The following is an 18248-nucleotide window of genomic DNA, read 5'->3' as shown; positions in this document are numbered from 1 at the left end:
CTTGAACCCGTGCCAGCTGCTGTTGGCCTCTGAAGCGTACCCAGTTCCAATTGACTGTGGCCAGTATAATCAAACTATAATGGGGGTAGTTCTCAGGATGCCAGTGATAGGCCAGCGACAACGGCCAGCGTCAGTATACTGGGTGGAGAATGTTGGGGTCATCGAAATGGGTACATGTGCGGTTAGGGCGGCACAGTGGCGCAGTGGTTAGCACCGCAGCCTCACAGCTCCAGCGACCTGTGTTCAATGCTGGGTACTGCCTGTGTGGAGTTTGCAAGTTCTCTCTGTGTCTGCGTGGGTTTCCTCCGGGTGCTCCGGTTTCCTCCCACAAGCCAAAGACTTGCAGGTTGATAGGTAAATTGGTCATTAGCAATTGCCCCTAGTATAGGTAGGTGGTAGGGAAATATAGGGACAGGTGGGGATGTGGTAGGAATATGGGATTAGTGTAGGATTAGTATAAATGGGTGGTTGATGGTCGGCACAGACTCGGTGGGCCGAAGGGCCTGTTTCAGTGCTGTATCTCTAAACTAAAGCATCAAAAGGCACCTCCGTATGTGGTTAAGTGGGGGAACTTCATGTCTAACATGGACCTAAAGGCGTGTCAGGAAAAGGGTGCGCATGTGGTGTTGTGCTCATACCATCTGAACGAATTTGACCAACTGGGGTGCGGGTTTGCATCTGAAGATGCACACCTCATCAACTGAACTGTGGAGGTGATGGTTCAGGACCATGTTCCACCTCAGGTGGCATATGAGGACAACGGGACATACTGTATTACCACCAGCACGAGCTGGTTTAGGTTAAATAATGACACCTGGTGCTCCATCCAGGACCCAACCTTCTGTTTTAAGCCCCCGATGGAAGTTCAGATTTTGCAGGAAAGGATAATCCCTCTCTGGGATCATACCTCGGTGACTCTCACCATAGGCAGTGCCCTCCCAAACCTCCAAGAATACATAGTCCACTTTGGATATGATATTTATCCCTGCCCGAGCACCTCGAAAGCACTATTACACTCTTGAACAGAGGAACAGAGACACTGGGGATGATATTAGGGAAATAGCCTCCCCACCTTGACGGGATATCGATTTCAATACTGAAATTCCCTCCTGGATTCGAGTTGCTTCACACTTGTTGGTGATTGTACAAATGATTATAATATCGTATGTGTTAAGATTGTCGTGTAAACTGAAACGAAAAACCAAAAGGCAAAACATGGGGGAATGGTTAAGAAGGGGTTTTGATAATGGATTCTAATGTATAGATAGCGATTTGGCTGAGACTCACAATTCTCATAACACGACAGAAGATTTCATTGGAGGTAATATCTCCGGTATTCGAGATATTAAAGGCGGGAGATGTGGGATCGGAATTTCACCCCCCCCCCCCTCCCAACTGGACTTTTTCAGGTTTTTTTCAGGTGTTTTTTTCAGGTTTGCACTTGCTGCTGTTCAATATTCAGTGTATTCACACCTAATCTGTACTAATGCTTTGTCTTTCAACACACCATTAACATATTGTTTGCCTTTGCTCCGTGACCTTTTGGTCAGCTATGTGGCCTGGTCCAATCTGCACCTTCTCCTTTGTTATCTCTTGCCCCACCCCCACCTCACTTGCTTATAATCTGTGACTTTTCTAATATTTGTCAGTTCCGAAGAAGGGTCACTGACCCGAAACGTTAACTCTGCTTCTCTTTCCACAGATGCTGCCAGACCTGCTGAGTGATTCCAGCATTTCTTGTTTGTGTAAGTAATTGGGTAGGCTATTATTACAACTAACTGGCTCCAGACCACAGCATTCACTCCTGTCAAGACAGGAGTGAACCTTTACATGTATATCAGCTCTGGAGCCTGGATACCTCACCTTGGTGGAGTTCATTGTTCTCGGGGTCATGGAAATAACATCAGCACTAAGTGGATCTGTCTGGACTAGGCAGGTAACAGAGGAAACATTAATATAAAAACAAGAAATGCTGGAACCACTCAGCAGGTCTGGCAGCATCTGTGGAAAGAAAAGCAGAGTTAACGTTTCGGGTCAGTGACCCTTCTTCCAAAGACCCGAAACGTTAACTCTGCTTCTCTTTCCATGGATGCTGCCAGACCTGCTGAGTATTTCCAGCATTTCTTGTTTTTATTTCAGATTTCCAGCATCCGCAGTATTTTGCTTTTATTTTAGAGGAAAAATTAAAATGTGCTAAGCCCTGACCATCCAACAAGATGTTTTCAGGAGATGTAGTTATGATATTTTGATAAGGAACATCATAAAAAGGACCAGACTGAAGGGCTTGGCTCTGCAGTCAAGAAGAAGGGTCAGGAACAGTCAACCTGGCTCGTGGACCTACAAATTCTCACCGGAAGGACCAACTGCGCGGAAGATTGTAAGTTATCAGCCAAATCCAAGGGGTATTTGGGGCTGAGAGTTTAAAGCAATTTTAAGTGTAACAATCAAATCCTGGGAGGACTTGGGTTTTGAATTGAGTGAATTTGGGGCAGAAATGTGGGGTTTGGCCTGTGGTTTTCCAGAAAAGGTTTATCATGGTGACTTGTGTGTTTGGTTGGGAGTCGACGTTAAATCGTGAAGGGAATTAAATCCATCTAACCAATCAAGGTGTCGTGTGGTATCCATTAAATTAGTTTACAGGTCTTTGTATCAGGATGTTAGGAAGCTTTTAATAAACAAATTTGTGGTTCAGCCCAACCCTGTGTCTGTGCAATTTGTCCTTTATAAAATCCTAAAGTCAAGAACCATCAGTTAGGGGGGAAATGGGAGTGGGAACCTCTTAGAGGTGGATGACTATCCGTATTGGAACCAGATGCAAGTATGGATACAGGTGGCTTAATCTTGTGTAGAACATGAGGGTTCTTGGGAGAGTGGAAAAATCATGCAAAGGAAGGAGAATTTTCCCAAAATCAAGAATGTTATGGAATCTAATAACAAGTAGCCCAGTCCTCCTTTTGAACCTTCACATTTGCCAAAAACCTCAGATTTATGCACCTGTAATACACTATTAGCTGCACATTTCCGAGCCCATTCCTTCCTACCTAAGGACTAACAAGGTCTTTCACAAAGTCCTCTGTTTAGTATTTCCATGGTGGAAAATACTTTTCCCTTTCTTAATTTTTTTATTTCTTGGAGAAACTGTGGATAATATAATAGCCTGGACACAAAGTTCAATTAGTTCATACTTTCAGCAGCAGCATACTTTCATTTCTAGCAATGGAGTAAATTGAAGGTTTGTTCTGGCATGTACTAAGTTCTTGCTTTTCATATCTAATTAATAATAATGTGCATGCTTGAACTGATATCAGAACTAAACCAAACTAATACCAGATATTGTACTATTGATAAGGTTTAATTGCACAGTTCTCAGGACAAAGACCTTTTTTTACAATAGACCTAAAACCAGCATTCCACATTTATCATAGATTCATTGAATGGTTACAACACAGGAGGCCATTTGGCCCATCATGCCTGTGCCGGCTCTCTGCGAGAGCAACTCAACTAGCCTTACTCCTCTGCCTATACCCATTGCCCTTCAGTGCCATCATTTAGTTTCAGGAATGTCTGTCAGGATGGGACAAAATAAGTTTTTGCAAACACCACACAATGGGATGAATTTTAACCCAAAAAAATGGTCCAGTGGAGGGCTGGGGAGCACTGGGGATGGGTGATTGGCAATTTAAATACTTTAATGAGGCTTGTAACTTCTGACTTAAACTGCTTTGCAGCTTTAACAGTGGCTGACTGCATTCCCCAGACCTTGAGAAACCAGGCAGCTAAAGAGATGTGAAGCAGGTTCGGGGAGAAGGTAAGTGCTTTCACAGCACTACCTGTGGGCTAAGAGGAGCAGGAGTGCTTCCTCCCAACCACACAAACTCCCATACCCTCAGCCCCCAACCCATACAAAGACCTCCAGAACCTGGGGATTAGGGATTAAACCCCCACCAGGTCGGGAATCATACCACCCCCTCCCCCGGTCAGGGATTGAACCCATCCCAGGATCGAGAATTGGATCTCCACACCCAGGGATTGAGGAATGAACTTTGTTGGGACCAGTCCCACACCTCTTTCCAGGGTTGGGGATTGGAAAGGTTGGACAGGCTAGGATTGTATCCACTGGAGTTTAGAAGAGTAAGAGGCGACTTGATTGAAACATATAAGATCCTGAGGGGTCTTGGCAGGGTGGATGTGGAAAGGATGTTTCCCCTTTTGGGAAAATCTAGAACTAGGGGTCACTGTTTAAAAATAAGGTGTCGCCCATTTAAGACAAAGATGAGAAGAAATTTTTTCTCTCAGAGGGTCGTGAGTCTTTGGAACTGTTCCTCAAAAGTTGGTGGAAGCAGAGTCTTTGAGTATTTTTAAGGCAGAGGTAGATAGATTCTTCATAAGCAAGGGGGTGAAAGATTACGGGGTAGGTGGGAAGATGGAGTTGAGGTTACAATAAGATCAGTCATGATCTTGTTGAATGGCAGAGCAGGCTTGAGGGGCTGAGTGGCCTACTCCTGCTTCTAATTCGATTCATATGTTCATATGTACATGCTCCCATTAGTAGCATCAGTGACTTAGCTGCTCCTGTGTCTTGTTCCGGAGTCCTTCCTGTTAACTGTATTTAATTATTTGCAGGTGATGGGCATTAACTGGGGATTCACTTTTGCCCCTATAAATAGATACAGACTGAAACTATGGCTATTAGGTTTGGAGGTAAATGCTTGTAATGTTTAACTCTGCAAATAAATGCTGATAAAGTTGTGGCTAGGTTGGCTCCAGTTCTATCCTTCACCAACTGGCTTTCTGGAATGCAATATGGTGGTAGAGAATTGTTGCCTAAAGTGAAGGTTGGAAACTAAGAAAAAAATCAGAGATAATATTAAAATTGGAGTGGTTATCGTGAAGATGGCAGAAGGCATGTGTAAATGCAATGTCTTGGAGTCTGAACCATATAGAGTGATACAGTGCTGAAACAGGCCCTTTGGTCCACTGAGTCTGTGCTGACCATCAACCACCCATTTATACTAATCCTACATTAATCCCATATTCCCTACCACATCCCCACCTTCCCTCAATTCTCCAACCACCTACCTACACTAGGGGCAATTTACAATTGCTAATTTACCTATCAACCTGCAAGTCTTTGGCTGTGGGAGGAAACCAGAGCACCTAGTGGAAACCCACACGGTCACAGGGAGAACTTGCAAATTCTGCACAGCAGTACCCAGAACTGAACCAGGGTCGCTGGAGCTGTGAGGCTACAGTGCTAATCACTGCACCACTCTGCCACCCCATATGACCAGTGGAAGAATTAAATGGATATGTGGATACGGGTTACATCCCTACCAAAAAGGAAACAAGGCACAGCCTTGGCATTGTCACTTCCTACAAGAAGTCAAATCTGAATAAAGTATTTTGTGAGATGGATGCCTGTCAGTTGTCTATTAAAAAAGAAAAAATACATGCATTTTTATTGCGTTTTTCATGACCTCTGGACTTCTTAAAACACTTTACAGAATCACAGAATAATACAGTGCTGAAGAGGCTCTTCCGCCCATCGAGTCTGCACCGATGCATTAAAACACCTGACCTGTCTACATAATCTCATTTGCCAGCACTTGGCCCATAGCCTTGAATGTTATGACGAGCCAAGTGCTCAACCAGGTACTTTTTAAAGGATGTCAGGCAACCTGCCTCTACCACCCTCCCAGGCAGGGCATTCCAGATCGTCACCACACTCTGGGTAAAAAAGTTCTTCCTCAAATCCTCCTTAAACTTGTGACCCCTCGTAACTGACCCTTCAATGAAGCGGAACAGCTGCTCCCTATCCACCCTGTCCATGCCCCTCATAATCTTGTACACCTTGATCAGGTCACCCCTCAGTCTTCTCTGCTCCAATGAAAACAACCCAAGCCTATCCAACCTCTCTTCATAGCTTAAATGTTCCATCCCAGGCAACATCCTGGTGAATCGTCTCTGCACCCGCTCCAATGCAATCACATTCTTCCTATAATGTGGCGACCAGAATTGCACACAGTACTCCAGCTGTGGCCTTACCAAAGTTCTGTACAACTCCAACACGACCTCCCTGCTTTTGTAATCTATGCCTCGATTGATAAAGGCAAATGTCCCATATGGCTTTTTCACCACCCTCTTAACCTGCCCTTCTGCCATCAGAGATCTATGGACAAACACGCCAATGTCCTTTGTTCCTCGGAACTTCCCAGTGTCAGGCCATTCATTGAATACTTCCAACTCACATTACTCCTTCCAAAGTGTATCACCTCACACTTTTCAGAGTTAAATTCCATCTGCCACTTTTCTGCCCATTTGACCATCCCGTCCATCCTGTAACCTCAGACACTCCACCTCACTGTTAACCACTCGGCCAATCTTTGTGTCATCCGCAAACTTACTGATCCTACCCCCCACATAGTCATCTATGTCATTTATATAAATGACAAACAATAGGGGACCCAGCACAGATCCCTGTGGTACGCCACTGGACACTGGCTTCCAGTCACTAAAACAGCCGTCTGTCATCACTCTGTTTCCTACAGCTAAGCCAATTTTGAATCCACCTTATCAAGTTACCTTGTATCCCATGTGCATTTGCTTTCTTGATAAGTCTCCCATGTGGGACCTTGTCAAAGGCTTTGCTGAAATCCATGTAAACTACATCAACTGCACTACCCTCATCTACACGCCTGGTCACATTCTCAAAAAATTCAATCAAATTTGTTAGGCATGACCTCCCTTTGACAAAGCCATGCTGACTATTCCTAATCAAATTTTGCCTCTCCATGTGGAGATAGATTCTCCTTCAGAATTTTCTCCAATAGTTTCCCTACCACTGGCGTGAGACTCACTGGTCTGTAGTTCCCTGGCTTATCTCTACAACATTTCTTAAATAGTGGGACCACATGAGCTGTTCTCCAGTCCTCTGGCACCTCCCCCGTGGCCAGAGAGGAATGAAAATTAGGGTCAGAGCCCCTGCAATCTCCACCCTCACCTCCCACAGCATCCTGCGACACAAATCGTCCGGACCTGGTGATTTGTCCACTTTTAAGCCTTCCAAAACCTCCAATACCTTGTCACTCCCTATGAGAATTTGCTCAAGAACCTCACAGTCTCTCTCTCTAAAGTTCCATATCTACAGCCTCATTCTCTTGGGTGAAGACAGATGTGAAGTATTTGTTCAACACCCTACCAATGTCCTCTGGCTCCACCCACAAATTTCCCCCTTGGTCCCTAATGGGTCCTACTCTTTCCCTGGTTATCCTCTTCCCATTGAGACAGAACATCTTGGGATTTTCCCTACTTTTACCAACCAGAGCTTTCTCATATCCCCTCTTTGCTCTCCTAATTGCTTTCTTAAGCTCCATCCTACACTTTCTGTATTCCACTAATGCTTCCATTGATTTGCTCTCCTTATATTTGCTAAAAGCCTCTCTTTTCCTTCTCATCGTACCCTGAATGTTTCAGGTCAATCATGGTTCTCTGGGCTTGTTGCTCCTACCGATTACCCTACCCTCCCCATTTCCTTTTTGAATGCCCCCCACTGCTCTTTTGTAGATTTTCCAACAAGTAATTCTTTCCAGTCTACCTTGGCCAGATCCTGCCTTATTTTACTAAAATTCGCTCTTCCCCAATCCAAAACCTTTTTTTGCAACTTGTCTATTTCTTTCTCCATAACAAGCTTAAATTGTACCATGCTGTGGTCACTATCACCAAAATGCTCCCCCACCAACACATCAACCACCTGTCCGACTTCATTCCCCAGAATTTGGTCCAGCACTGCACCCTCCCTTGTTGGATCCTCTACATATTGAGCTAAAAAGTTCTCCAGTATACATTTTAAGAACTCCACTCCATCTAAGCCCTTAACACGATGACTATCCCAATTAATGTTGGGAAAGTTGAAATCACCTAATCACCTTTTTATTTTTACACACCTCTGCAAATTGTGCACATATTTGCTCCTCAATTTTCCGCTGACTATCTGGGGGTCTATAATAAACACCTAGCAATGTGGCTGTCCCTTTTTTATTCCTAAACTCTACCCATAAAGCTTCATTTGTTTCCCCCTCCAAGAGATCATCTCTCCTTATTGCAGTAACTGACCCCTTAACTAATATTGCAATGCCCCCTCCTCATTTACCCCCTCCTCTGTCTCGCCTGAAGGTTCTATATCCCGGGATATTGAATTGCCAATCCTGCCCCTCCCTCAACCATGTCTCCGTGATGGCTACGATATCACAATTCCACGTGTCAATCATTGCCCTTAACTCATCCGTTTTACCTGCAATACTCCTGGCATTAAAGTAGAGGCCTTCCATCCTGGCCTTACTCCCTTGAAACTTACTTCCGCTGTATTCCCTCTGACTTGTTCGCTTTCCTGTGTTTAGCTGTGTCCCTATTCTGCTAGGAGTCTGCATCCCGTCCCCCCGCCAAATTAGTTTAAACTCCTCCCAACAGCACTAGCAAACCCGCCAGCAAGGACGTTAGTCCCCCTCTGGTTCAGATGTAGACTGTCCCGCTTGTACAGGTCCCACCTTCCCCAGAAATGGTCCCAGTGGTCCAGGAATCTAAAAACCTCCCTCCTGCACCAACTCTTAAGCCACGCATTCATCTGTGCTATTCACCTATTTCTATACTCTCTAGCACGTGGCACTGGGAGTAATCCCGAGATTACAACCAGAGAGGTCCTGCTTTTTAGTCTACTGCCTAACTCCCTGAATTCTTGATGCAAGACCTCATCCCTCTTTCTACCTATGTCATTGGTACCAACATGTACCATGACCTCTGCCTTATCACCCTCCCCCTTCAGGATGCCCTGCAGCCTTTCAGTGACGTGCCGGACGCTGGCACCAGGGAGGCAACACACCATCCTGGAGTCACGTTGACGGCCACATTAGCGCCTATCTGTTCCCCTGACTATAGAATCCCGTATTACTATTGCTCTTCCTCTCTTTCCCCCTTCCTGTGCAGACAGGCTGCTTGCGGTGCCAGAAGCTTGGCTCTGTCCGCACTCCCTGGAGGAACAAGCCTCATCAGCCTCCAAAATGGAATACCGATTTGCAAGCGGGACCCAAGGGGACTCCTGAACTACCTGCCTGTTTCTCTTGGACTGCCTGGTGGTCACCCATTCCCTTTCTTCCTCAAGTCCCTTCAGCTGCGGTGTGACCACCTCTATACGTGCTATCCACAATGCTCTCAGACTCGCGGATGCTCCACAGTTTTTCCAGTCGCCGTTCCAGCTCTGAAACCCGAGCTTCCAGGATCTGCTGCTGGACACACTTCCTGTACACATGCTAGTCCCGGGTACTCGAAATGTTCCCGGATTCCCACATGCAGCAAGAAGAGCAAACCACGGCTTCAAGCTCTCCTGCCATGACTAAACCCTTTAAATTTAAAACTTGAGAAGATTATAATTAAAAAAAACAACTAAGTCTTGCTAAAACAATGACTTACAATTCAATCCACTTTGAAAAATACCCACCAGGAATTATTCACCAGTCAGCTGTGCTCTTTGGAAACTCTTGGCTCCCCTCACTCTGAGGACAGGTAGGAAATGAAAGGAGCTCCTCTCTCCCTCCTCACCGATCTTCCTCAATCACCAAACTTCCACTTTAACACTCTAATGCAACCCAAGTTAGCGCTGCAGTACAAACAAGGTAAGCACTGTAAGATGGCCCACTTTTATACCGACTGACTCTAGCCCCTGAAAACTGTTTTAAGCCAATTCTCTAATTAACAAGGTGCAGCTGCAAGCGGAGCCTGAGTGAACTCTGTTTAAAGCTGGTCTAAAACTCACCTTCTCCAACCCAAACAGCAACTGTTAAGTTAATCTGCTAAATAAAAGACAGACTGGACTTAAGATAAAATTAACCCTTAAATTATCCTCAGTCACCAAACTTCCACTTTAACATTGGAATGCAACCCAAGTCAGCACTCCAGTGCAAACAGCACTTTGCAGCCAATGAAGAATTTTTGAAGTGCAGTCACTGTTGTAATGTTGAGTTCTCAGATGAAACCTGTAAGAAAGACAATCTAGTAAATGCCTATGAGTTATGGTCAGAAAATATATAGTCATTTCATGGAAGAATATACAATCTGTTAAAGTCCATGATATAAAAGATTGACAAAATTCAATTTGTGGACCCCTGGATCAGTACTATTGTTTAACTTGCTGGATTGTGTAAAATGTCTCATATGATCAAGCTATTAATGGTATCAGGTGATAAGCAGAGAGGAAAAACAAACACGCTGTCTTAAAGTTATATAGATAATTTGCTCACCCTGCTTGTCAAAGGTTAAAAATCTTAGTAAAAGATGCAGGTGTGGTTGATGTGGAGTATACAATTTGAGAAATGTGTTATTAATAAGATTAGAATTAATTCTTAACACTGCCTGAAAAGAACTGCTTTAGAAAATATCCCAGTGATCCATTTCTGTGTACTCGATACTAGACCAAAAGGGAAAACTGACTTCCTTCCATATCCTCTCTTTTTCCCTCAAGAATTAGAAAGTATTTGGCCAAAGTATTTTTTTTGTCTTTTTTTGTAACACGCCTCTGCAGAGAGAATTTCTGTATTTTTCCAGTGTGTGTGTGTGAGTGTGGGTTTGGGGAATTTAAAAGGGAACTTTCATATTTCAATCTGCATTTTAATACTTTGCTTTGTTTTTGGATAAGTCTTGTTTCATAATAAACAGATAATTTTGTTGTTTATTAAAGAAACCTGGTTGGTGTATTTTATTCTGGGATAACGAGTAGAATATATGATTGACTATTGGTAACTGGGTAAACATTTAAATATATGTTGTGATCTGTGCACTCCTCCCACCTCGGTTATAACAAATGAAAAAAACTACCAGTTCCCTGAGCCTATCCGAGAATTACAGGCATTACCATTAGTGATAATTTTGTTTGCCCTCCTCTGGATCTTCTCCAAGTCCTCAATATCTCTCCACCATGTGAGGGACCCAACAGTGGACAAAGTGCTCTAAATTGGCGTTACTAATGCCTTGTAAAGCCTAAGTATGATATTCCTAGTTCAATATTGTACTGTCCAGGCAATACAACCTATTTGCTTGCACAATAGCCTCTTCAAACTGATTGTGGAACTTCAATATTTTATACACTATTACTGCCACACTCCCACTACTCCCCAGCCTCCAAGTCCTTCCCCTGCTCTTTTCATTGACAATGATTATAAAAATTATGATAAGGTCCATTTACCATTCAGCAATCAATTAATCTGATCTCCATTCTTAACTCCCATGTATATTTCTGTGTCATCAGCAGGCTTGTGAATTATTCCATCGAGGCCGTCATCCATTACATGATTTCACAGTTAATGGGAATGGTTCTGTACAGGAAGACCTTTGGTAAAGTTTGATCTCATCATCACTGAAACCAAATTTAGATGTTGCTATCCTAACAGTTCTTAGAATAACTCAAGAATATTGCTATGAGCACATGGAATGCTTGGTCTGTCATTAATATTTCCTTTGATTTTCAAAATGTTATTATTTTCCGTGGCAACAACCGTTGACAAAACAAATGTAATTTGTTGCATATCTCTGGTGTCTTTGAAATCCAGAAAAGGAGCAGACGTTGCTATAGCAACCTTGCACTGCTTTGGATGTTCAATGTCACAGTGGCTGGCATTTGTACAGGAAGATATTAGACTTCAAAGAAAAGCAGAGCTTCCAATTCCACTAATAAATGTACAATATTACTGACTTTGAGTAGTTTTCAAGCATGCTATTCATGTACAGGTAATTGGTATTTTCCAAACTCCTAAAGTTGTTTTATGAAAATTCTACAGAATAAATTAAAATTGCTATGTATGATATGTAATTTACATCTGAAAAGAGCACATTTTGCAATCCTGATTCTGCATCATAAGAAAATAATAAAGCTTGTCTGCCACACCATGTACTTTATCGTGACTGTTAACATTAATGTTCATGAAAATAGAGTACAAACAAATATAACACAGAATCCATATTTTTCTAATGCCAGATTGACTAGCAGAGATAAACTTACAGCAAAGATGAAAGAGGAATTGTGTTAAATGTAGGAGCTGTGGTGCCATTTCTATGCATCATTAAGTAATCCCTATTTAGAAGCTTTTCAGCAGATGATCCTTGAGGTTCCAGACTAATTTTACTTGTTGATTTGCCTTACAAGTTTTGGTTCTGCTGTACATAGTTTCACAGGTAGTGCTGGTCACACTCATAAGTGGTCTAACGTCCAGAAGTGCCCATACTGCCCAACAACTAATTATACAATAGCGCAACCCACATGTATAACAATAGGATTCCCTTGTGATCTTTCACACATGGCCACTTGTGTGCTTCTTTAACTTCTACAAAGGTGAACTGAAACACTTCGGTGAGATGAGGCTGGGTACGAATCTTGAAACTGATTTTATTGTGCACGCAGCAAATGAATGCACAGAACTAATCCCCAAGATCAGGGAACATAATACAATAATACCCTACACTATCCCTATAAGCATGCTCATACATCTTCTCCCTTCTCCACGAACATACAATAATTTACAAAATCTTTTCTGCGCATTGCAAATAACACAGCTTCCCTTCATTCCACTAAATGAAAGCAACTTCTAAAATTTGCACCCAAAAACCACAATTGAATGCAGCCAGAATTTTAATGGAACCCCTGTTTTGGTGAGTGTTTACTACTTTTTTCCTTCATGTGACACCTAACTTCATGCTTATCAGTAATTACCTGAGAGGCAAGATTACATGAGATGGCTAACTGTTGTAGTTGTCATGAGTTTCTTTGTGTTATCTGAAGCAACACAATGAGGTACATGGATTTCAGTTCCTTGAAGATCTCTAGATGCTTTATTAACAGCTAAACTGGTACATACAATACAGAGCAAACTACATACAGAACCTTTATCCAGGGTGTTACAGTGCAGAGTGACCATGGCTTCTAGTCATATGACTACATCTGGTACTTAACTCATTCACGTACTGAGTTCTTAAAGGGACATCACTCTTAAAACGATCATACAACATCCCCTTTCTTTTCAAAGATAAGTCTCATATGCTACAAGTAAAACCACACAAAATTGGACAATATCAGAATTAGTTATACGGGGATAGAGATGATAAAATTTACAAGTATAAAGATAGGAGTTGTGAAATTTACGAGTGCAGAAGCTTAACAGTCCATATATCGTTTCAGTGGCTTGACAACTCTTCCAGATCTTGTAATGGTATTACCTTCTGGGGATGTGGGTTTCACCCTTGGCTGTTTTTGGCTTGCATATGTGTTGTCAATGTGTTGGTTGTTATCCTGTTGTTCCGTCACACCCTCATCGTCGGGGTGTTTTCATTTGAGTCCTCTGTGTACAATTGGAGTATTGCACACTTCTCTTAATTGTCTTCGGTTCCTCCTCAACACTGCTCCGTTAGATGATGTAACCTCATAAGACCTAGGCCCACTCCATACTTTGGATAACCCTGTGGGTAACCATGTTCTCATTGTGGGGTGTATGGCCCTGACCTTTTGTCCTATGTGTAGTTGAGGTAGTTCTGCCTCATGCACCATCTTCATTCTCCTTTGTTTTTCGAGCAGTGTTTCCTGCATCTCAGAGAATTTGGACAGATGATGTCTTGGCAGAATTGTTCTCGCTTGTCTGCCAAACATGATCTCTGCTGGTGATGGTAAGCCCGTGTCCATTGGTGTAGCTCTGAGGTGTAACATGGCAACATGAAAATCTTCTTTCGTTGTCCCACATTTCAGGATAAGCGATTTAACTGCGTGAACCATTCGCTCGGCAAGACCATTAGATCTAGGGTAGTGTGGTGGGGATGTCACACGGTTTACGCCCTATTTGGCACACATGTCCCTGAATGGTCTTCCTGTGTACTGTGGTCCATTGTCAGAAATAATTTCTTCAGGTGCACTGAACAGACTGAATATGGCAATCAATGTGTTTGTGACAACTGCGCTTGAAGTGTCTTTTACCTGCCTGACAATTGGAATTTTGTAGAACTAATTGGTGACTAAGATAAAGTCGTCTCCATTAACGGTAAATAGATTAGTGACAATTTTGGACCAAGGGACTGACGGACTCTTGTGAGTGTGTGGAGGTTCTTTACGTTTTTGTGACTGGTGGCTCTGGCATGCCTCGCACATCCTCACTAAGCTTTCAATGTCACCGTTAATCCCTGGCCAATAAACAATGTCTCATGCCAGTCATCTTGTTCGCTCTATGCCTATATGGCCTTGGTGAAGTTGTGACAAGATGTCCTGTTGGAGAGCTTTGGGCACAATCACTTGTTTTACTTTGAAAGTGACACCTCTCGAGATACCAAGTTCATCTCTATAAGGCCAAAAGCATCTGAGGGTTTCTGGCACCTCGTTTACTGTATCAGACCATCTTTCTGTGATGACTCTCCGCAATGCCTTCAGTTGTAGGTCATTGGCAGTTTCTGATTGAGGTTGGTCACATTTGTGCTGACCAAAATACAGTAAATTGATTTTGAGCCCATCTTCCACCTCACTGTCCATGCTGTCTACTTGTAGATCCAGTGGAACACCTTCATTCTTGTTCGGATTTGGCAATCTGCTCAGTCTATCCGAGGTGACCATTTGGGTACCTGGTTTGTAGCAGACGTCAAGGTTGTACCCCTGTACTTTTACTAAAGGTTGCTGTAATCAAGGTGGTGCGCTTGTCAATGGTTTGCGCCAGACCATCTCCAGTGGTTTGTGGTCAGTTTCCACAGTGACTTTCTTACTGAACAGGTAGGTGTGGAACCTTGTGATCCCAAACACCAGAGCAAGTGTTTCACATTCTATGTTTGAGTAATGGGAATGTGCTGAGGATTTTGGAGCTTTTGGAGCCAAATACAATTGGTTTACCATCCTGCAGGATGCACGCTCCTAGCCCTTTCTGTGAGGTGTCAACTTCCAGGATTGTCTTCTTCCTTGGATCATAGTAATACAGGTTACAGGTTTCTACTGACAATGCTTGTTTGACAGACTCAAACAGATGCTTATGGTCCTCCTGCCATGCATATGGTATGTCTTTAAGAGCTCTCTCAGTGATGATATTTTGTCAGAAAAATATGGAATGTCTCGTGTCAAGAAGTTGAAAAATCCAAGGCATCTCTGGAGATATTCCTTGTCTTGTGGGGTAGGCATATGCCTTACATCTTTGACTTTGCCTGGGTCAGGATGGATTCTGCAACCGGAATAGATGGAACCAAAGAAATCGATCTGACTTACATTCACCTGGCACTTCTTGCAGTTAAAAACGAGCCCTTCGCAATGAGTTACCACCATCAGTGAGTGAAGATTTCGATCATGCTCTTCTTTGGTTTTGCCCATTACCACAATATCATCGGCAATGCATATGCAGCCAGGCATGTTTTCTATAATTCTGTCCATGTGCTGCTGAAACAGATCTTGACTGACAGATAATCTGAAGGGTAGTCTCTGGAAGCAATATCTTACAAATGGTGTCCTGAAGGTGGTGACTTCCACAGATTCCTTAGCTAGGTGTACCAACCAATATCCATGTTTAGCAATCAACGGAGAAGAATTTGGCTCCTGTGAACTTGGGATTCAATTCCTCTGGTGTTGGAATCTTGTGGGGGCATCTCTTTAGGGAGAGGTTTAGACGCTTCAGATCTAGACTTACCCTGATTGCTCCATCCTTCTTCAGTGCGCATGTAATTGAGCTGCACCAGTGTGTGTGATGATGCACATGACAGATGATGCCATTGCGTTCCATGTCATCTAACTTGCACTTAAGCTTTTCTTGTATCTGCACGCTGCACTTTCTGGGAGTGTCAATTGATGGAATTGCATCCTCTCTGAGGTTAAGTACAGCATCACCTTTGAAATCTCCTATGGCGTTGAACTTGTCTGGGTACTTTTGTTGTAAGTCCTGGACTGACTCAATGTGGGTATACTTGGTCTCTTCTGCTGTAATGGGTACCTTGGTGATCTCGTGGATAGTCACGATGTTGAGGTCCTTACACGCTGGTAGCCCTGCCACTGCTGGTCCGCTCGCATCTACCAGGTAAAATATTTATGGTTTCCATGCTGACTTGCCATAGCTGCATTGCACTGTCAGTGTGTCACTGCAAGGGAAGAGTGACCCATTGTATGTGGTTAACTTTGCAGTTGTCAGTTGCATCAGTAATTTCCAACAACCCCGGTACATATCCTTCAGGATCTGGACTGGTAGGTTATTTGCATTAGCTCCTGTGTCAATCTTAGTTGAGTGTATGTTTGCCAACTTTCTTTGGGCATATTATACTAATAGTAACAAAAGCTTCCAGTTGTTTGACTTCATCAACACAATGTGCCAGGTTCATAATGTGAAACACCTGCACATCTTCTGGCTGAGAATCGCTCCACTCTGAGTCTTGTCTCAGGTCTATTTTGTTGATGACTTCATGTATCAGCTTGCATTTACACAGACCTCTGGTGCTCTCCTTGCTGCTTTGCCATGTTGCTGCACCTGTCTTCTGTTTGTTTGCGTCCTATTGCGACTTCTGGCTGCGCTTTTGGAGCCAGATTTCTTGCATAGGCGGGCCCAGTGTCCTTTTTCACCACATGCATTGCACAGATCTTGAAGTGCAGGACAACTTCATGGTGAGTGGGACAAACCACATTGACCACACAGCTTGCTTGCATTTTGTGACCTGGCTACCATGTCAATACCGTTGGCTGAATCTTGTGCTTGCAGATGCTGTTGTCCAGCTACAATGACTTAGTATTTCCTGCCATCTTTTAGCAGCACATCAATGCTGTGACCTTTCTTTTTCTCCAAGAGGTCTTTTTGAAACACTTCAATAGGTGTTGAGACAATCACCCGCTGCATTATTTGCTCTGACTGCTAAGTTTCTGAAAAATTGCATTTGTTGCCCTCACTACAGCATCCACTGACAAATTGATCTATTGATTCCTGTGGCTGTTGCCTGTAGGACAATAATTCCAGGCGATAAATTCTAAAATTCACTCTTACCCGAAACTGATCTTTTAGCACTTTCCATGTCTTTGCAGGATCTTTCTGGTCCTCTTCAGATAAGCCAGAGGTACTAATTCTGTATAACCCCTCATTTCCAACTGCTATCAGTATTTTCACAGCCTGCTTCTCTGGTTCTGCAACCGCTAGGTGTATGAAGCATCACAGCATTCTTTGTTGAAAAAGTTTAAACGAGGATATCAATGGCCTTCCAGTTCATGCTGGGAAATTTGACATCCATCCTTCTGTTGTTCTTTTGCTTTCTGCTCTATATTTAACTTTGTTCAGCTCTGTATGTGCTTTTAGCACTGTATTTATTATTACTTTTCTAATTGTGGCTTAAAACCTGTTTTAAAACTTATTCTATTAACTCTGCGCTATTCCCCTTTAAGAAATTCTTTTTTTAAGCTAGCTTCTTTGATGGAGTGTAACAGGTGCTTGACAATGTTCTCTGTTTTTTCCCTTTCAGCACTTCGCCTGTATGTTTCTACAGCTGTTTGATAGGCAGTTCAAGGGTTTTCCCCCTTTTTTTCGCTAGAGTTTATTTATCTTCTTCACGCTTGACTGGTTTAATGATTTTTTTCAGCTTGACTGTTTTAATGGAGACTTTGCTGTGTTCGGGGTTTTTCAATGTTTTTTCTGCTACCAGACTTTGTTTTTTTACAGTTTGTGTGCTTTTCAGGGTTTCCCCTTTTCTTTCTCCCACTCACATGGAGCCCCTAAAAATGAATTCCTTAGAACCTTCAAAGGCTTTCTTTTTCTTTCTACAGGGACCTCTCGATCGTTGGCACAATGAATCACCCCATCGCCTGCCCCTCAGCCACGCTTCCGTTCTATGGAGCTTTCCTCAGCCTTCTAAGGTATATAGCTTTCTTTCACTCTTTTCAGGTACCTGTTTAAATTTTCTTCATTTGTTACTTCAAATTTTCTCTTCTGTTTTCTGTATTGCTTTTAAACCTTGCTTGCTGTTTTACCCATGGTCTTCAAGCTTATATCTTGTCTTTTCACCACCACCGCCACCATATCATGAGTTTCTTTGTGTTATAGAAACATAGAAAATAGGAGCAGGAGTACGCCATTTGGCCCTTCGAGCCTGCTCCGCCATTCATTATGATCATGGCTGATTATCCAACTCAGTAACCTGTTCCCGCTTTCGCCCCATATCCTTTGATCCCTTTAAACCCAAGAGCTATATCTAACTCCTTCTTGAAAACATACAATGAAGGTATGTGG

The sequence above is a fragment of the Heterodontus francisci genome, chromosome 1 (genome assembly GCF_036365525.1).
Source record: "Heterodontus francisci isolate sHetFra1 chromosome 1, sHetFra1.hap1, whole genome shotgun sequence".
NCBI lineage: Eukaryota > Metazoa > Chordata > Chondrichthyes > Heterodontiformes > Heterodontidae > Heterodontus > Heterodontus francisci.
This window is presented reverse-complemented; position numbering follows the sequence as displayed.